Raw genomic sequence first — 22288 nt, 5'->3', positions numbered from 1 at the left:
CTTCACTCTAGGGCGTTGCTCAACTAGATCGAACAGCTAGCGCCTTAGAAGTCAACGCCAGAAGCATAAAATACAATATAAATACAACAGCTTTTCCATCGTATAAAACGAATAATTGCAACCAGTTTGAAGGTGATGGCCAATTCTACGTTCCGGGCAACCTAGGTTTCACACCAGGGCGTTGCTCCACCAGACGGAATAGTTACGGCCTAAGAAGTCAACGCCAGAAGCATAAAATACGATATAAATACAACAGCTTTTCCATCGTATAAACCGAATAATTGCAACCAGTGTGAAAGTAATGGTCATTTCTACGTTCCGAGCACCCTAGGCGTCACACTAGGGCGTTGCTCCACCACATCTAATAGCTACGGCCTTAGAAGTCAACGCCAGAGGCATAAAATACAATATAAATACAACAGCGTTTGCATCGTATAAAACGAATAATTGCAACCAGTGTGAAAGTTATGGTCATTTCTACATTCCGAGCAACCTAGGATCCACTCTAGGGCGTTGCTCCACCAGATCGAATAGTTAGGTCCTTAGAATTAAACGCCAGAAGCATAAAATACGATATAAATACAACAGCGTTTCCATCGTATAAAACGAATAATTGCAACCAGTGTGAAAGTTATGGGCATTTCTACATTCCGAGCAACCTAGGATCCACTCTAGGGCGTAGCTCCACCAGATCGAATAGTTAGGTCCTTAGAAGTAAACGCCAGAGGCATAAAATACGATATAAATACAACAGCGTTTGCATCGTATAAAACGAATAATTGCAACCAGTGTGAAAGTTATGGTCATTTCTACATTCCGAGCAACCTAGGATTCACTCTAGACCGTTGCTCCACAAGATCGAATAGTTAGGTCCTTAGAAGTAAACGCCAGAAGCATAAAATACGATATAAATACAACAGTTTTTCCATCACATAAAAGGAATAATTGGAAACAGTGTGAAGGTAATGGTCATTTCTACGTCCCGGGCAAGCTAGGCTTCACCCTAGGCCGTTGTTCCACCAGATCGAATAGTTAGGGCCTATGAAGTGAACGCCAGAAGCATAAAATGCAATAAAAATACAACAGTTTTTCCAATGTATAACAGGATTAATTGCAACCAGTTTGAAAGTGATGGTCATTTCTCCTTTCCGGGCAACCTAGGCTTCACTCTAGGGCGTTGCTCCACTAGACCGAATAGCTAGGGCCTTGGAAGTCAACGCCAGAAGCATAAAATACAATTTAAATACAACAGTTTTTCCATCGTATAAAACGAATAATTGCAACCAGCGTGAAACTGATGGTCATTTCTACTTTTCGAGCAAACTAGGCTTCACCCTAGGGCGTTGCTCCAAAAGATTGAATAGTCAGCGCCTTAGAAGTCAACGCCCGAACCATAAAATGCAAAAAAAAAATACAACAGTGATTCCATCATATAACAGGAATAATTGCAACCAGTTTGAAGGTGATGGCCAATTCTACGTTCCGGGCAACCTAGGTTTCACACCAGGGAGTTGCTCCACCAGACGGAATAGTTACGGCCTAAGAAGTCAACGCCAGAAGCATAAAATACGATATAAATACAACAGCTTTTCCATCGTATAAACCGAATAATTGCAACCAGTGTGAAAGTAATGGTCATTTCTACGTTCCGAGCACCCTAGGCGTCACACTAGGGCGTTGCTCCACCACATCTAATAGCTACGGCCTTAGAAGTCAACGCCAGAGGCATAAAATACAATATAAATACAACAGCGTTTACATCGTATAAAACGAATAATTGCAACCAGTTTGAACGTGATGGTCATTTCTCCTTTCCGGGCAACCTAGGCTTCACTCTAGGGCGTTGCTCAACTAGATCGAACAGCTAGCGCCTTAGAAGTCAACGCCAGAAGCATAAAATACAATATAAATACAACAGCTTTTCCATCGTATAAAACGAATAATTGCAACCAGTGTGAAAGTAATGGTCATTTCTACGTTCCGAGCTACCTAGGCGTCTCTCTAGGGCATTGCTCCACCACATCTAATAGCTACGGCCTTAGAAGTCAACGCCAGAGGCATTAAATACAATATAAATACAACAGCTTTTCCATCGTGTAAAACGAATAATTGCAACCAGTGTGAAAGTAATGGTCATTTCTACGTTCCGGGCAACCTAGGCTTCACCCTACGTCGTTGTTCCACTAGATCGAATAGTTAGGGCCTAAGATGTGAACGCCAGAAGCATAAAATACAATATAAATACAACAGCGTTTGCATCGTATAAAACGAATAATTGCAACCAGTGTGAAAGTTATGGTCATTTCTACATTCCGAGCAACCTAGGATCCACTCTAGGGCGTTGCTCCACCAGATCGAATAGTTAGGTCCTTAGAATTAAACGCCAGAAGCATAAAATACGATATAAATACAACAGCGTTTCCATCGTATAAAACGAATAATTGCAACCAGTGTGAAAGTTATGGGCATTTCTACATTCCGAGCAACCTAGGATCCACTCTAGGGCGTAGCTCCACCAGATCGAATAGTTAGGTCCTTAGAAGTAAACGCCAGAGGCATAAAATACGATATAAATACAACAGCGTTTGCACCGTATTAAACGAATAATTGCAACCAGTGTGAAAGTTATGGTCATTTCTACATTCCGAGCAACCTAGGATTCACTCTAGACCGTTGCTCCACAAGATCGAATAGTTAGGTCCTTAGAAGTAAACGCCAGAAGCATAAAATACGATATAAATACAACAGTTTTTCCATCGTATAAAAGGAATAATTGGAAACAGTGTGAAGGTAATGGTCATTTCTACGTCCCGGGCAAGCTAGGCTTCACCCTAGGCCGTTGTTCCACCAGATCGAATAGTTAGGGCCTAAGAAGTGAACGCCAGAAGCATAAAATGCAATAAAAATACAACAGTTTTTCCAATGTATAACAGGATTAATTGCAACCAGTTTGAAAGTGATGGTCATTTCTCCTTTCCGGGCAACCTAGGCTTCACTCTAGGGCGTTGCTCCACTAGATCGAATAGCTAGGGCCTTGGAAGTCAACGCCAGAAGCATAAAATACAGTTTAAATACAACAGTTTTTCCATCGTATAAAACGAATAATTGCAACCAGCGTGAAACTGATGGTCATTTCTACTTTTCGAGCAAACTAGGCTTCACCCTAGGGCGTTGCTCCAACAGATTGAATAGTCAGCGCCTTAGAAGTCAACGCCCGAACCATAAAATGCAAAAAAAAATACAACAGTGTTTCCATCATATAACAGGAATAATTGCAACCAGTTTGAAGGTGATGGCCAATTCTACGTTCCGGGCAACCTAGGTTTCACACCAGGGCGTTGCTCCACCAGACGGAATAGTTACGGCCTAAGAAGTCAACGCCAGAAGCATAAAATACGATATAAATACAACAGCTTTTCCATCGTATAAACCGAATAATTGCAACCAGTGTGAAAGTAATGGTCATTTCTACGTTCCGAGCACCCTAGGCGTCACACTAGGGCGTTGCTCCACCACATCTAATAGCTACGGCCTTAGAAGTCAACGCCAGAGGCATAAAATACAATATAAATACAACAGCGTTTGCATCGTATAAAACGAATAATTGCAACCACTGTGAAAGTTATGGTCATTTCTACATTCCGAGCAACCTAGGATTCACTCCAGACCGTTGCTCCACAAGATCGAATAGTTAGGTCCTTAGAAGTAAACGCCAGAAGCATAAAATACGATATAAATACAACAGTTTTTCCATCGTATAAAAGGAATAATTGGAAACAGTGTGAAGGTAATGGTCATTTCTACGTTCCGGGCAAGCTAGGCTTCACCCTAGGCCGTTGTTCCACCAGATCGAATAGTTAGGTCCTTAGAATTAAACGCCAGAAGCATAAAATACGATATAAATACAACAGCGTTTCCATCGTATAAAACGAATAATTGCAACCAGTGTGAAAGTTATGGTCATTTCTACATTCCGAGCAACCTAGGATCCACTCTAGGGCGTTGCTCCACCAGATCGAATAGTTAGGTCCTTAGAAGTAAACGCCAGAAGCATAAACTACGGTATAAATACAACAGCGTTTGCATCGTAAAAAACGAATAATAGCAACCAGTGTGAAAGTTATGGACATTTCTACATTCCGAGCAACCTAGGATTCACACTAGGGCGTTGCTCCACCAGATCGAATAGTGAGGTCCTTGGAAGTAAACGCCAGAAGCATAAAATACGATATAAATACAACAGCTTTTCCATCGTATAAAAGGAATAATTGCAAACAGTGTGAAGGTAATGGTCATTTCTACGTTCCGGGCAAGCTAGGCTTCACCCTAGGGCGTTGCTCCAACGGATTGAATAGTTAGGGCCTTAGAAGTCAACGCCCGTACCATAAAATGCGAAAAAAATACAACAGTGTTTCCATCATATAACAGCAATAATTGCAACCAGTTTGAAAGTGATGGCCAATTCTACGTTCCGGGCAACCTAGGTTTCACTCCAGGGCGTTGCTCCACCAGACCGAATAGTTACGGCCGAAGAAGTCAACGCGAGAAGCATAAAATACGATATAAATACAACAGCTTTTCCATCGTATAAAACGAATAATTGCAACCCGTGTGAAAGTAATGGTCATTTCTACGCTCCGAGCACCCTAGGCGTCTCTCTAGGGCGTTGCTCCACCACATCTAATAGCTACGGCCTTAGAAGTCAACGCCAGAGGCATAAAGTACAATATAAATACAACATCGTTTCCATCGTATAAAACGAATAATTGCAACCTGTGTGAAAGTTATGGTCATTTCTACATTCCGAGCAACCTAGGATCCACTCTAGGGCGTTCCTCCACCAGATCGAATAGTTAGGTCCTTAGAAGTAAACGCCAGAAGCATAAAATACGATATAAATACAACAGCGTTTGCATCGTATAAAACGAATAATTGCAACCAGTGTGAAAGTTATAGTCATTTCTACATTCCGAGCAACCTAGGATTCACTCTAGGGCGTTGCTCCACCAGATCGAATAGTTAGGTCCTTAGAAGCAAACGCCAGAAGCATAAAATACAATATAGATACAACAGCTTTTCCATCGTATAAAAGGATTAATTGCAACCAGTTTGAACGTGATGGTCATTTCTCCCTTCCGGGCAACCTAGGCATCACTCTAGGGCGTTGCTCCACTAGATCGAACAGCTAGGGCCTTAGAAGTCTACGCCAGAAGCATAAAATACAATATAAATACAACAGTTTTTCCATCGTATAAAACGAATAATTGTAACCAGTATGAAACTTATGGTCATTTCTACTTTTCGAGCAACCTAGGCTTCACCCTAGGGCGTTGCTCCAACAGATTGAATAGTTTGGGCCTTAGATGTCAACGCCAGAAGCATAAAATACAATATAAATACTACAGCTTTTCCATCGTATAAAACGAATAAGTGCAACCAGTGTGAAAGTGATGGCGAATTCTACCTTCCGGGCATCTCAGACTTCACTATAGGGCGTTGCTCCACCAGATCGAATAGTTAGTGCCTTAGAAGTCAACGCCAGAAGCATAAAATACAATATAAATACAACAGTTTTTCCATCGTATAAAACGAATAATTGCAACCAGTATGAAACTTATGGTCATTTCTACTTTCCGAACAACCTAAGCTTCACCCTAGGGCGTTGCTCCAACGGATTGAATAGTTAGGGCCTTAGAAGTCAACGCCCGTACCATAAAATGCAAAAAAAATACAACAGTGTTTCCATCATATAACAGCAATAATTGCAACCAGTTTGAAAGTGATGGCCAATTCTACGTTCCGGGAAACCTAGGTTTCACTCCAGTGCGTTGCTCCACCAGACCGAATAGTTACGGCCTAAGAAGTCAACTCCAGAAGCATAAAATACGATATAAATACAACAGCGTTTCCATCGTATAAAACGAATAATTGCAACCAGTGTGAAAGTTATGGTCATTTCTACATTCCGAGCAGCCTAGGATCCACTCTAGGGCGTTGCTCCACCAGATCCAATAGTTAGGTCCTTAGAAGTAAACGCCAGAAGCATAAAATACGATATAAATACAACAGCGTTTCCATCGTATAAAACGAATAATTGCAACCAGTGTGAAAGTTATGGTCATTTCTACATTCCGAGCAACCTAGGATCCACTCTAGGGCGTAGCTCCACCAGATCGAATAGTTAGGTCCTTAGAAGTAAACGCCAGACGCATAAAATACAATATAGATACAACAGCTTTTCCATCGTATATAACGAATAATTGCAACCAGTGTGAAAGTAATGGTCATTTCTACGTTCCGAGCACCCTAGGCGTCTCTGTAGGGCGTTGCTCCACCACATCTAATAGCTACGGCCTTAGAAGTCAACGCCAGAGGCAGAAAATACAATATAAATACAACAGCTTTTCCATCGTATAAAGCGAATAATTCCAACCAGTATGAAACTTATGGTCATTTCTACTTTCCGAGCAACCTAGGCTTCACCCTAGGGCGTTGCTCCAACGGATTGAATAGTTAGGGCCTTAGAAGTCTACGGCCGAACCATAAAATGCAAAAAAAATACAACAGTGTTTCCATCATATAACAGGAATAATTTCGACCAGTTTGAAAGTGATGGCCAATTCTACGTTCCGGGTAACCTAGGCTTCACACTAGGGCGTTGCTCCACCAGATCGAATAGTTAGGTCCTTAGAAGTAAACGCCAGAAGCATAAAATACAATATAGATACAACAGCTTTTCCATCGTATAAAAGGATTAATTGCAACCAGTTTGAACGTGATGGTCATTTCTCCCTTCCGGGCAACCTAGGCTTCACTCTAGGGCGTTGCTCCACTAGATCGAACAGCTAGGGCCTTAGAAGTCAACGCCAGAAGCATAAAATACAATATAAATACAACAGTTTTTCCATCGTATAAAACGAATAATTGCAACCAGTATGAAACTTATGGTCATTTCTACTTTCCCAGCAACCTAGGCTTCACCCTAGGGCGGTGCTCCAACGGATTGAATAGTTAGGGCCTTAGAAGTCAACGCCCCAACCATAAAATGCAAAAAAAATACAACAGTGTTTCCATCATATAGCAGCTATAATTGCAACCAGTTTGAAAGTGATGGCCAATTCTACGTTCCGGGCAACCTAGGTTTCACTCCAGGGCGTTGCTCCACCAGACCGAATAGTTACGGCCTAAGAAGTCAACGCCAGAAGCATAAAATACGATATAAATACAACAGCTTTTCCATCGTATATAACGAATAATTGCAACCAGTATGAAAGTAATGGTCATTTCTACATTCCGAGCACCCTAGGCGTCTCTCTAGGGCGTTGCTCCACCATATCTAATAGCTACGGCCTTAGAAGCCAACGCCAGAGGCATAAAATACAATATAAATACAACAGCTTTTCCATCGTATAAAACGAATAATTCCAACCAGTATGAAACTTATGGTCATTTCTACTTTCCGAGCAACCTAGGCTTCACCCTAGGTTGTTGCTCCAACGGATTGAATAGTTACGGCCTTAGAAGTCAACGCCCGAACCATAAAATGCAAAAAAAATACAACAGTGTTTCCATCATATAACAGGAATAATTGCAACCAGTTTGAAAGTGATGGCCAATTCTACGTTCCGGGCATCCTAGGTTTCACTCCAGGGCGTTGCTCCACCAGATCGAATAGTTAGTGCCGTAGAAGTCAACGCCAGAAGCATAAAATACGATATAAATACAACAGCTTTTCCATCGTATAAAACGAATAATTGTAACCAGTATGAAACTGATTGTCATTTCTACTTTCCGAGCAACCTAGGCTTCACCCTAGGACGTTGCTCCAACAGATTGAATAGTTAGGGCCTTAGAAGTCAACGCCCGAAGCATAAAATGCAATAAAAATACAACAGTGTTTCCATCATATAACAGGAATAATTGCAACCAGTTTGAAAGTGATGACCAATTCTACGTTCCGCGCAACCTAGGCTTCACTCTAGGGCGTTGCTCCACCAGATCGAATAGTTAGTGCCTTAGAAGTGAACGCCACAAGCATAAAATACAATATGAATACAACAGTTTTTCCATCGTATAAAACGAATAATTGCAACCAGTATGAAACTTATGGTCATTTCTACTTTCCGAGCAACCTAGTCTTCACCCTAGGGCGTTGCTCCAACGGATTGAATAGTTAGGGCCTTAGAAGTCAACGCCCGAAATATAAAATGCAAAAAAAATACAACAGTGTTTCCATCATATAACAGCAATAATTGCAACCAGTTTGAAAGTGATGGCCAATTCTACGTTCCGGGCAACCTATGTTTCACTCCAGGGCGTTGCTCCACCAGACCGAATAGTTACGGCCGAAGAAGTCAACGCGAGAAGCATAAAATACGATATAAATACAACAGCTTTTCCATCGTATAAAACGAATAATTGCAACCCGTGTGAAAGTAATGGTCATTTCTACGCTCCGAGCACCCTAGGCGTCTCTCTAGGGCGTTGCTCCACCACATCTAATAGCTACGGCCTTAGAAGTCAACGCCAGAGGCATAAAGTACAATATAAATACAACATCGTTTCCATCGTATAAAACGAATAATTGCAACCTGTGTGAAAGTTATGGTCATTTCTACATTCCGAGCAACCTAGGATCCACTCTAGGGCGTTCCTCCACCAGATCGAATAGTTAGGTCCTTAGAAGTAAACGCCAGAAGCATAAAATACGATATAAATACAACAGCGTTTGCATCGTATAAAACGAATAATTGCAACCAGTGTGAAAGTTATAGTCATTTCTACATTCCGAGCAACCTAGGATTCACTCTAGGGCGTTGCTCCACCAGATCGAATAGTTAGGTCCTTAGAAGCAAACGCCAGAAGCATAAAATACAATATAGATACAACAGCTTTTCCATCGTATAAAAGGATTAATTGCAACCAGTTTGAACGTGATGGTCATTTCTCCCTTCCGGGCAACCTAGGCATCACTCTAGGGCGTTGCTCCACTAGATCGAACAGCTAGGGCCTTAGAAGTTTACGCCAGAAGCATAAAATACAATATAAATACAACAGTTTTTCCATCGTATAAAACGAATAATTGTAACCAGTATGAAACTTATGGTCATTTCTACTTTTCGAGCAACCTAGGCTTCACCCTAGGGCGTTGCTCCAACAGATTGAATAGTTTGGGCCTTAGATGTCAACGCCAGAAGCATAAAATACAATATAAATACTACAGCTTTTCCATCGTATAAAACGAATAAGTGCAACCAGTGTGAAAGTGATGGCGAATTCTACCTTCCGGGCATCTCAGACTTCACTATAGGGCGTTGCTCCACCAGATCGAATAGTTAGTGCCTTAGAAGTCAACGCCAGAAGCATAAAATACAATATAAATACAACAGTTTTTCCATCGTATAAAACGAATAATTGCAACCAGTATGAAACTTATGGTCATTTCTACTTTCCGAACAACCTAAGCTTCACCCTAGGGCGTTGCTCCAACGGATTGAATAGTTAGGGCCTTAGAAGTCAACGCCCGTACCATAAAATGCAAAAAAAATACAACAGTGTTTCCATCATATAACAGCAATAATTGCAACCAGTTTGAAAGTGATGGCCAATTCTACGTTCCGGGAAACCTAGGTTTCACTCCAGTGCGTTGCTCCACCAGACCGAATAGTTACGGCCTAAGAAGTCAACGCCAGAAGCATAAAATACGATATAAATACAACAGCGTTTCCATCGTATAAAACGAATAATTGCAACCAGTGTGAAAGTTATGGTCATTTCCACATTCCGTGTAACCTAGGCTTCACTCTAGGGCGTTGCTCCACCAGATCGAATAGTTAGGTCCTTAGAAGTAAACGCCAGAAGCATAAAATACAATATAGATACAACAGCTTTTCCATCGTATAAAAGGATTAATTGCAACCAGTTTGAACGTGATGGTCATTTCTCCCTTCCGGGCAACCTAGGCTTCGCTCTAGGGCGTTGCTCCACTAGATCGAACAGCTAGGGCCTTAGAAGTCAACGCCAGAAGCATAAAATACAATATAAATACAACAGTTTTTCCATCGTATAAAACGAGTAATTGCAACCAGTATGAAACTTATGGTCATTTCTACTTTCCGAGCAACCTAGGCTTCACCATAGGGCGTTGCTCCAACAGATTGAATAGTTAGGGCCTTAGAAGTCAACGCCAGAGGCATAAAATACAATATAAATACAACAGCTTCTCCATCGTATAAAACGAATAATTCCAACCAGTATGAAACTTATGGTCATTTCTACTTTCCGAGGAACCTAGGCTTCACCCTAGGGCGTTGCTCCAACGGATTGAATAGTTAGGGCCTTAGAAGTCAACGCCCGAACCATAAAATGCAAAAAAAATAGAACAGTGTTTCCATCATATAGCAGCAAAAATTGCAACCAGTTTGAAAGTGATGGCCAATTCTACGTTCCGGGTAACCTAGGCTTCACTCTAGGGCGTTGCTCCACCAGATCGAATAGTTAGGTCCTTAGAAGTAAACGCCAGAAGCATAAAATACAATATAGATACAACAGTTTTTCCATCGTATAAAACGAATAATTGTAACCAGTATGAAACTTATGGTCATTTCTACTTTTCGAGCAACCTAGGCTTCACCCTAGGGCGTTGCTCCAACAGATTGAATAGTTTGGGCCTTAGATGTCAACGCCAGAAGCATAAAATACAATATAAATACTACAGCTTTTCCATCGTATAAAACGAATAAGTGCAACCAGTGTGAAAGTGATGGCGAATTCTACCTTCCGGGCATCTCAGACTTCACTATAGGGCGTTGCTCCACCAGATCGAATAGTTAGTGCCTTAGAAGTCAACGCCAGAAGCATAAAATACAATATAAATACAACAGTTTTTCCATCGTATAAAACGAATAATTGCAACCAGTATGAAACTTATGGTCATTTCTACTTTCCGAACAACCTAAGCTTCACCCTAGGGCGTTGCTCCAACGGATTGAATAGTTAGGGCCTTAGAAGTCAACGCCCGTACCATAAAATGCAAAAAAAATACAACAGTGTTTCCATCATATAACAGCAATAATTGCAACCAGTTTGAAAGTGATGGCCAATTCTACGTTCCGGGAAACCTAGGTTTCACTCCAGTGCGTTGCTCCACCAGACCGAATAGTTACGGCCTAAGAAGTCAACGCCAGAAGCATAAAATACGATATAAATACAACAGCGTTTCCATCGTATAAAACGAATAATTGCAACCAGTGTGAAAGTTATGGTCATTTCCACATTCCGTGTAACCTAGGCTTCACTCTAGGGCGTTGCTCCACCAGATCGAATAGTTAGGTCCTTAGAAGTAAACGCCAGAAGCATAAAATACAATATAGATACAACAGCTTTTCCATCGTATAAAAGGATTAATTGCAACCAGTTTGAACGTGATGGTCATTTCTCCCTTCCGGGCAACCTAGGCTTCGCTCTAGGGCGTTGCTCCACTAGATCGAACAGCTAGGGCCTTAGAAGTCAACGCCAGAAGCATAAAATACAATATAAATACAACAGTTTTTCCATCGTATAAAACGAGTAATTGCAACCAGTATGAAACTTATGGTCATTTCTACTTTCCGAGCAACCTAGGCTTCACCATAGGGCGTTGCTCCAACAGATTGAATAGTTAGGGCCTTAGAAGTCAACGCCAGAGGCATAAAATACAATATAAATACAACAGCTTCTCCATCGTATAAAACGAATAATTCCAACCAGTATGAAACTTATGGTCATTTCTACTTTCCGAGGAACCTAGGCTTCACCCTAGGGCGTTGCTCCAACGGATTGAATAGTTAGGGCCTTAGAAGTCAACGCCCGAACCATAAAATGCAAAAAAAATAGAACAGTGTTTCCATCATATAGCAGCAAAAATTGCAACCAGTTTGAAAGTGATGGCCAATTCTACGTTCCGGGTAACCTAGGCTTCACTCTAGGGCGTTGCTCCACCAGATCGAATAGTTAGGTCCTTAGAAGTAAACGCCAGAAGCATAAAATACAATATAGATACAACAGCTTTTCCATCGTATATAACGAATAATTGCAACCAGTGTGAAAGTAATGGTCATTTCTACGTTCCGAGCACCCTAGGCGTCTCTGTAGGGCGTTGCTCCACCACATCTAATAGCTACGGCCTTAGAAGTCAACGCCAGAGGCAGAAAATACAATATAAATACAACAGCTTTTCCATCGTATAAAGCGAATAATTCCAACCAGTATGAAACTTATGGTCATTTCTACTTTCCGAGCAACCTAGGCTTCACCCTAGGGCGTTGCTCCAACGGATTGAATAGTTAGGGCCTTAGAAGTCTACGGCCGAACCATAAAATGCAAAAAAAATACAACAGTGTTTCCATCATATAACAGGAATAATTTCGACCAGTTTGAAAGTGATGGCCAATTCTACGTTCCGGGTAACCTAGGCTTCACACTAGGGCGTTGCTCCACCAGATCGAATAGTTAGGTCCTTAGAAGTAAACGCCAGAAGCATAAAATACAATATAGATACAACAGCTTTTCCATCGTATAAAAGGATTAATTGCAACCAGTTTGAACGTGATGGTCATTTCTCCCTTCCGGGCAACCTAGGCTTCACTCTAGGGCGTTGCTCCACTAGATCGAACAGCTAGGGCCTTAGAAGTCAACGCCAGAAGCATAAAATACAATATAAATACAACAGTTTTTCCATCGTATAAAACGAATAATTGCAACCAGTATGAAACTTATGGTCATTTCTACTTTCCCAGCAACCTAGGCTTCACCCTAGGGCGGTGCTCCAACGGATTGAATAGTTAGGGCCTTAGAAGTCAACGCCCCAACCATAAAATGCAAAAAAAATACAACAGTGTTTCCATCATATAGCAGCTATAATTGCAACCAGTTTGAAAGTGATGGCCAATTCTACGTTCCGGGCAACCTAGGTTTCACTCCAGGGCGTTGCTCCACCAGACCGAATAGTTACGGCCTAAGAAGTCAACGCCAGAAGCATAAAATACGATATAAATACAACAGCTTTTCCATCGTATATAACGAATAATTGCAACCAGTATGAAAGTAATGGTCATTTCTACGTTCCGAGCACCCTAGGCGTCTCTCTAGGGCGTTGCTCCACCATATCTAATAGCTACGGCCTTAGAAGCCAACGCCAGAGGCATAAAATACAATATAAATACAACAGCTTTTCCATCGTATAAAACGAATAATTCCAACCAGTATGAAACTTATGGTCATTTCTACTTTCCGAGCAACCTAGGCTTCACCCTAGGTTGTTGCTCCAACGGATTGAATAGTTACGGCCTTAGAAGTCAACGCCCGAACCATAAAATGCAAAAAAAATACAACAGTGTTTCCATCATATAACAGGAATAATTGCAACCAGTTTGAAAGTGATGGCCAATTCTACGTTCCGGGCATCCTAGGTTTCACTCCAGGGCGTTGCTCCACCAGATCGAATAGTTAGTGCCGTAGAAGTCAACGCCAGAAGCATAAAATACGATATAAATACAACAGCTTTTCCATCGTATAAAACGAATAATTGTAACCAGTATGAAACTGATTGTCATTTCTACTTTCCGAGCAACCTAGTCTTCACCCTAGGGCGTTGCTCCAACGGATTGAATAGTTAGGGCCTTAGAAGTCAACGCCCGAAATATAAAATGCAAAAAAAATACAACAGTGTTTCCATCATATAACAGCAATAATTGCAACCAGTTTGAAAGTGATGGCCAATTCTACGTTCCGGGCAACCTAGGTTTCACTCCAGGGCGTTGCTCCACCAGACCGAATAGTTACGGCCGAAGAAGTCAACGCGAGAAGCATAAAATACGATATAAATACAACAGCTTTTCCATCGTATAAAACGAATAATTGCAACCCGTGTGAAAGTAATGGTCATTTCTACGCTCCGAGCACCCTAGGCGTCTCTCTAGGGCGTTGCTCCACCACATCTAATAGCTACGGCCTTAGAAGTCAACGCCAGAGGCATAAAGTACAATATAAATACAACATCGTTTCCATCGTATAAAACGAATAATTGCAACCTGTGTGAAAGTTATGGTCATTTCTACATTCCGAGCAACCTAGGATCCACTCTAGGGCGTTCCTCCACCAGATCGAATAGTTAGGTCCTTAGAAGTAAACGCCAGAAGCATAAAATACAATATAAATACAACAGCGTTTGCATCGTATAAAACGAATAATTGCAACCAGTGTGAAAGTTATAGTCATTTCTACATTCCGAGCAACCTAGGATTCACTCTAGGGCGTTGCTCCACCAGATCGAATAGTTAGGTCCTTAGAAGCAAACGCCAGAAGCATAAAATACAATATAGATACAACAGCTTTTCCATCGTATAAAAGGATTAATTGCGACCAGTTTGAACGTGATGGTCATTTCTCCCTTCCGGGCAACCTAGGCTTCACTCTAGGACGTTGCTCCACTAGATCGAACAGCTAGGGCCTTAGAAGTCTACGCCAGAAGCATAAAATACAATATAAATACAACAGTTTTTCCATCGTATAAAACGAATAATTGTAACCAGTATGAAACTTATGGTCATTTCTACTTTTCGAGCAACCTAGGCTTCACCCTAGGGCGTTGCGCCAACAGATTGAATAGATAGGGCCTTAGATGTCAACGCCAGAAGCATAAAATACAATATAAATACTACAGCTTTTCCATCGTATAAAACGAATAAGTGCAACCAGTGTGAAAGTGATGGCGAATTCTACATTCCGGGCATCTCAGACTTCACTATAGGGCGTTGCTCCACCAGATCGAATAGTTAGTGCCTTAGAAGTCAACGCCAGAAGCATAAAATACAATATAAATACAACAGTTTTTCCATCGTATAAAACGAATAATTGCAACCAGTATGAAACTTATGGTCATTTCTACTTTCCGAACAACCTAAGCTTCACCCTAGGGCGTTGCTCCAACGGATTGAATAGTTAGGGCCTTAGAAGTCAACGCCCGAACCATAAAATGCAAAAAAAATAGAACAGTGTTTCCATCATATAGCAGCAATAATTGCAACCAGTTTGAAAGTGATGGCCAATTCTACGTTCCGGGTAACCTAGGCTTCACTCTAGGGCGTTGCTCCACCAGATCGAATAGTTAGGTCCTTAGAAGTAAACGCCAGAAGCATAAAATACAATATAGATACAACAGCTTTTCCATCGTATCTAACGAATAATTGCAACCAGTGTGAAAGTAATGGTCATTTCTACGTTCCGAGCACCCTAGGCGTCTCTGTAGGGCGTTGCTCCACCACATCTAATAGCTACGGCCTTAGAAGTCAACGCCAGAGGCAGAAAATACAATATAAATAAAACAGCTTTTCCATCGTATAAAGCGAATAATTCCAACCAGTATGAAACTTATGGTCATTTCTACTTTCCGAGCAACCTAGGCTTCACCCTAGGGCGTTGCTCCAACGGATTGAATAGTTAGGGCCTTAGAAGTCTACGGCCGAACCATAAAATGCAAAAAAAATACAACAGTGTTTCCATCATATAACAGGAATAATTTCGACCAGTTTGAAAGTGATGGCCAATTCTACGTTCCGGGTAACCTAGGCTTCACACTAGGGCGTTGCTCCACCAGATCGAATAGTTAGGTCCTTAGAAGTAAACGCCAGAAGCATAAAATACAATATAGATACAACAGCTTTTCCATCGTATAAAAGGATTAATTGCAACCAGTTTGAACGTGATGGTCATTTCTCCCTTCCGGGCAACCTAGGCTTCACTCTAGGGCGTTGCTCCACTAGATCGAACAGCTAGGGCCTTAGAAGTCAACGCCAGAAGCATAAAATACAATATAAATACAACAGTTTTTCCATCGTATAAAACGAATAATTGCAACCAGTATGAAACTTATGGTCATTTCTACTTTCCCAGCAACCTAGGCTTCACCCTAGGGCGGTGCTCCAACGGATTGAATAGTTAGGGCCTTAGAAGTCAACGCCCCAACCATAAAATGCAAAAAAAATACAACAGTGTTTCCATCATATAGCAGCTATAATTGCAACCAGTTTGAAAGTGATGGCCAATTCTACGTTCCGGGCAACCTAGGTTTCACTCCAGGGCGTTGCTCCACCAGACCGAATAGTTACGGCCTAAGAAGTCAACGCCAGAAGCATAAAATACGATATAAATACAACAGCGTTTGCATCGTATAAAACGAATAATTGCAACCAGTGTGAAAGTAATGGTCATTTCTACGTTCCGAGCACCCTAGGCGTCTCTCTAGGGCGTTGCTCCACCATATCTAATAGCTACGGCCTTAGAAGCCAACGCCAGAGGCATAAAATACAATATAAATACTACAGCTTTTCCATCGTATAAAACGAATAATTCCAACCAGTATGAAACTTATGGTCATTTCTACTTTCCGAGCAACCTAGGCTTCACCCTAGGGCGTTGCTCCACCAGATCGAATAGTTAGGTCCTAAGGAGTAAACGCCAGAAGCATAAAATACGATATAAATACAACAGCGTTTGCATCGTATAAAACGAATAATTGCAACCAGTGTGAAAGTTATGGTCATTTCTACGTTCCGGGCAACCTAGGTTTCACTCCAGGGCGTTGCTCCACCAGACCGAATAGTTACGGCCGAAGAAGTCAACGCGAGAAGCATAAAATACGATATAAATACAACAGCTTTTCCATCGTATAAAACGAATAATTGCAACCCGTGTGAAAGTAATGGTCATTTCTACGCTCCGAGCACCCTAGGCGTCTCTCTAGGGCGTTGCTCCACCACATCTAATAGCTACGGCCTTAGAAGTCAACGCCAGAGGCATAAAGTACAATATAAATACAACATCGTTTCCATCGTATAAAACGAATAATTGCAACCTGTGTGAAAGTTATGGTCATTTCTACATTCCGAGCAACCTAGGATCCACTCTAGGGCGTTCCTCCACCAGATCGAATAGTTAGGTCCTTAGAAGTAAACGCCAGAAGCATAAAATACGATATAAATACAACAGCGTTTGCATCGTATAAAACGAATAATTGCAACCAGTGTGAAAGTAATGGTCATTTCTACGTTCCGAGCACCCTAGGCGTCTCTCTAGGGCGTTGCTCCACCATATCTAATAGCTACGGCCTTAGAAGCCAACGCCAGAGGCATAAAATACAATATAAATACAACAGCTTTTCCATCGTATAAAACGAATAATTCCAACCAGTATGAAACTTATGGTCATTTCTACTTTCCGAGCAACCTAGGCTTCACCCTAGGTTGTTGCTCCAACGGATTGAATAGTTACGGCCTTAGAAGTCAACGCCCGAACCATAAAATGCAAAAAAAATACAACAGTGTTTCCATCATATAACAGGAATAATTGCAACCAGTTTGAAAGTGATGGCCAATTCTACGTTCCGGGCATCCTAGGTTTCACTCCAGGGCGTTGCTCCACCAGATCGAATAGTTAGTGCCGTAGAAGTCAACGCCAGAAGCATAAAATACGATATAAATACAACAGCTTTTCCATCGTATAAAACGAATAATTGTAACCAGTATGAAACTGATTGTCATTTCTACTTTCCGAGCAACCTAGGCTTCACCCTAGGACGTTGCTCCAACAGATTGAATAGTTAGGGCCTTAGAAGTCAACGCCCGAAGTATAAAATGCAATAAAAATACAACAGTGTTTCCATCATATAACTGGAATAATTGCAACCAGTTTGAAAGTGATGACCAATTCTACGTTCCGCGCAACCTAGGCTTCACTCTAGGGCGTTGCTCCACCAGACCGAATAGTTACGGCCGAAGAAGTCAACGCGAGAAGCATAAAATACGATATAAATACAACAGCTCTTCCATCGTATAAAACGAATAATTGCAACCCGTGTGAAAGTAATGGTCATTTCTACGCTCCGAGCACCCTTAGGCGTCTCTCTAGGGCGTTGCTCCACCACATCTAATAGCTACGGCCTTAGAAGTCAACGCCAGAGGCATAAAGTACAATATAAATACAACATCGTTTCCATCGTATAAAACGAATAATTGCAACCTGTGTGAAAGTTATGGTTACTTCTACATTCCGAGCAACCTAGGATCCACTCTAGGGCGTTCCTCCACCAGATCGAATAGTTAGGTCCTTAGAAGTAAACGCCAGAAGCATAAAATACGATATAAATACAACAGCGTTTGCATCGTATAAAACGAATAATTGCAACCAGTGTGAAAGTTATAGTCATTTCTACATTCCGAGCAACCTAGGATTCACTCTAGGGCGTTGCTCCACCAGATCGAATAGTTAGGTCCTTAGAAGCAAACGCCAGAAGCATAAAATACAATATAGATACAACAGCTTTTCCATCGTATAAAAGGATTAATTGCAACCAGTTTGAACGTGATGGTCATTTCTCCCTTCCGGGCAACCTAGGCCTCACTCTAGGGCGTTGCTCCACTAGATCGAACAGCTAGGGCCTTAGAAGTCTACGCCACAAGCATAAAATACAATATAAATACAACAGTTTTTCCATCGTATAAAACGAATAATTGTAACCAGTATGAAACTTATGGTCATTTCTACTTTTCGAGCAACCTAGGCTTCACCCTAGGGCGTTGCGCCAACAGATTGAATAGTTAGGGCCTTAGATGTCAACGCCAGAAGCATAAAATACAATATAAATACTACAGCTTTTCCATCGTATAAAACGAATAAGTGCAACCAGTGTGAAAGTGTTGGCGAATTCTACCTTCCGGGCATCTCAGACTTCACTATAGGGCGTTGCTCCACCAGATCGAATAGTTAGTGCCTTAGAAGTCAACGCCAGAAGCATAAAATACAATATAAATACAACAGTTTTTCCATCGTGTAAAACGAATAATTGCAACCAGTATGAAACTTATGGTCATTTCTACTTTCCGAACAACCTAAGCTTCACCCTAGGGCGTTGCTCCAACGGATTGAATAGTTAGGGCCTTAGAAGTCAACGCCCGTACCATAAAATGCAAAAAAAATACAACAGTGTTTCCATCATATAACAGCAATAATTGCAACCAGTTTGAAAGTGATGGCCAATTCTACGTTCCGGGAAACCTAGGTTTCACTCCAGTGCGTTGCTCCACCAGACCGAATAGTTACGGCCTAAGAAGTCAACGCCAGAAGCATAAAATACGATATAAATACAACAGCGTTTCCATCGTATAAAACGAATATTTGCAACCAGTGTGAAAGTTATGGTCATTTCCACATTCCGTGTAACCTAGGCTTCACTCTAGGGCGTTGCTCCACCAGATCGAATAGTTAGGTCCTTAGAAGTAAACGCCAGAAGCATAAAATACAATATAGATAAAACAGCTTTTCCATGGTATAAAAGGATTAATTGCAACCAGTTTGAACGTGATGGTCATTTCTCCCTTCCGGGCAACCTAGGCTTCGCTCTAGGGCGTTGCTCCACTAGATCGAACAGCTAGGGCCTTAGAAGTCAACGCCAGAAGCATAAAATACAATATAAATACAACAGTTTTTCCATCGTATAAAACGAGTAATTGCAACCAGTATGAAACTTATGGTCATTTCTACTTTCCGAGCAACCTAGGCTTCACCATAGGGCGTTGCTCCAACAGATTGAATAGTTAGGGCCTTAGAAGTCAACGCCAGAGGCATAAAATACAATATAAATACAACAGCTTCTCCATCGTATAAAACGAATAATTGCAACCAGTATGAAACTTATGGTCATTTCTACTTTCCGAGCAACCTAGGCTTCACCCTAGGGCGTTGCTCCAACGGATTGAACAGTTAGGGCCTTAGAAGTCAACGCCCGAACCATAAAATGCAAAAAAAATAGAACAGTGTTTCCATCATATAGCAGCAATAATTGCAACCAGTTTGAAAGTGATGGCCAATTCTACGTTCCGGGCAACCTAGGTTTCACTCCAGGGCGTTGCCCCACCAGACCGAATAGTTACGGCCTAAGAAGTCAACGCCAGAAGCATAAAATGCGATATAAATACAACAGCTTTTCCATCGTATAAAACGAATAATTGCAACCAGTGTGAAAGTAATGGTCATTTCTACGTTCCGAGTACCCTAGGCGTCACTCTAGGGCGTTGCTCCACCACATCTAATAGCTACGGCCATAGAAGTGAACGCCAGAGGCATAAAGTACAATATAAATACTACAGCTTTTCCATCGTATAAAACGAATAATTCCAACCAGTATGAAACTTATGGTCATTTCTACTTTCCGAGCAACCTAGGCTTCACCCTAGGGCGTTGCTCCACCAGATCGAATAGTTAGGTCCTAAGGAGTAAACGCAAGAAGCATAAAATACGATATAAATACAACAGCGTTTGCATCGTATAAAACGAATAATTGCAACCAGTGTGAAAGTTATGGTCATTTCTACGTTCCGGGCAACCTAGGTTTCACTCCAGGGCGTTGCTCCACCAGACCGAATAGTTACGGCCGAAGAAGTCAACGCGAGAAGCATAAAATACGATATAAATACAACAGCTTTTCCATCGTATAAAACGAATAATTGCAACCCGTGTGAAAGTAATGGTCATTTCTACGCTCCGAGCACCCTAGGCGTCTCTCTAGGGCGTTGCTCCACTAGATCGAACAGCTAGGGCCTTAGAAGTCAACGCCAGAAGCATAAAATACAATATAAATACAACAGTTTTTCCATCGTATAAAACGAGTAATTGCAACCAGTATGAAACTTATGGTCATTTCTACTTTCCGAGCAACCTAGGCTTCACCCTAGGGCGTTGCTCCAACGGATTGAATAGTTAGGGCCTTAGAAGTCAACGCCCGAACCATAAAATGCAAAAAAAATAGAACAGTGTTTCCATCATATAGCAGCAATAATTGCAACCAGTTTGAAAGTGATGGCCAATTCTACGTTCCGGGCAACCTAGGTTTCACTCCAGGGCGTTGCCCCACCAGACCGAATAGTTACGGCCTAAGAAGTCAACGCCAGAAGCATAAAATGCGATATAAATACAACAGCTTTTCCATCGTATAAAACGAATAATTGCAACCAGTGTGAAAGTAATGGTCATTTCTACGTTCCGAGTACCCTAGGCGTCACTCTAGGGCGTTGCTCCACCACATCTAATAGCTACGGCCATAGAAGTGAACGCCAGAGGCATAAAGTACAATATAAATACTACAGCTTTTCCATCGTATAAAACGAATAATTCCAACCAGTATGAAACTTATGGTCATTTCTACTTTCCGAGCAACCTAGGCTTCACCCTAGGGCGTTGCTCCACCAGATCGAATAGTTAGGTCCTAAGGAGTAAACGCCAGAAGCATAAAATACGATATAAATACAACAGCGTTTGCATCGTATAAAACGAATAATTGCAACCAGTGTGAAAGTTATGGTCATTTCTACGTTCCGGGCAACCTAGGTTTCACTCCAGGGCGTTGCTCCACCAGACCGAATAGTTACGGCCGAAGAAGTCAACGCGAGAAGCATGAAATACGATATAAATACAACAGCTTTTCCATCGTATAAAACGAATAATTGCAACCCGTGTGAAAGTAATGGTCATTTCTACGCTCCGAGCACCCTAGGCGTCTCTCTAGGGCGTTGCTCCACCACATCTAATAGCTACGGCCTTAGAAGTCAACGCCAGAGGCATAAAGTACAATATAAATACAACATCGTTTCCATCGTATAAAACGAATAATTGCAACCAGTGTGAAAGTTATGGTCATTTCCACATTCCGTGTAACCTAGGCTTCACTCTAGGGCGTTGCTCCACCAGATCGAATAGTTAGGTCCTTAGAAGTAAACGCCAGAAGCATAAAATACAATATAGATACAACAGCTTTTCCATCGTATAAAAGGATTAATTGCAACCAGTTTGAACGTGATGGTCATTTCTCCCTTCCGGGCAACCTAGGCTTCGCTCTAGGGCGTTGCTCCACTAGATCGAACAGCTAGGGCCTTAGAAGTCAACGCCAGAAGCATAAAATACAATATAAATACAACAGTTTTTCCATCGTATAAAACGAGTAATTGCAACCAGTATGAAACTTATGGTCATTTCTACTTTCCGAGCAACCTAGGCTTCACCATAGGGCGTTGCTCCAACAGATTGAATAGTTAGGGCCTTAGAAGTCAACGCCAGAGGCATAAAATACAATATAAATACAACAGCTTCTCCATCGTATAAAACGAATAATTGCAACCAGTATGAAACTTATGGTCATTTCTACTTTCCGAGCAACCTAGGCTTCACCCTAGGGCGTTGCTCCAACGGATTGAATAGTTAG

Source organism: Calliopsis andreniformis, unplaced genomic scaffold (assembly GCF_051401765.1).
Source record: "Calliopsis andreniformis isolate RMS-2024a unplaced genomic scaffold, iyCalAndr_principal scaffold0014, whole genome shotgun sequence".
Taxonomy (NCBI): domain Eukaryota; kingdom Metazoa; phylum Arthropoda; class Insecta; order Hymenoptera; family Andrenidae; genus Calliopsis; species Calliopsis andreniformis.
This window is presented reverse-complemented; position numbering follows the sequence as displayed.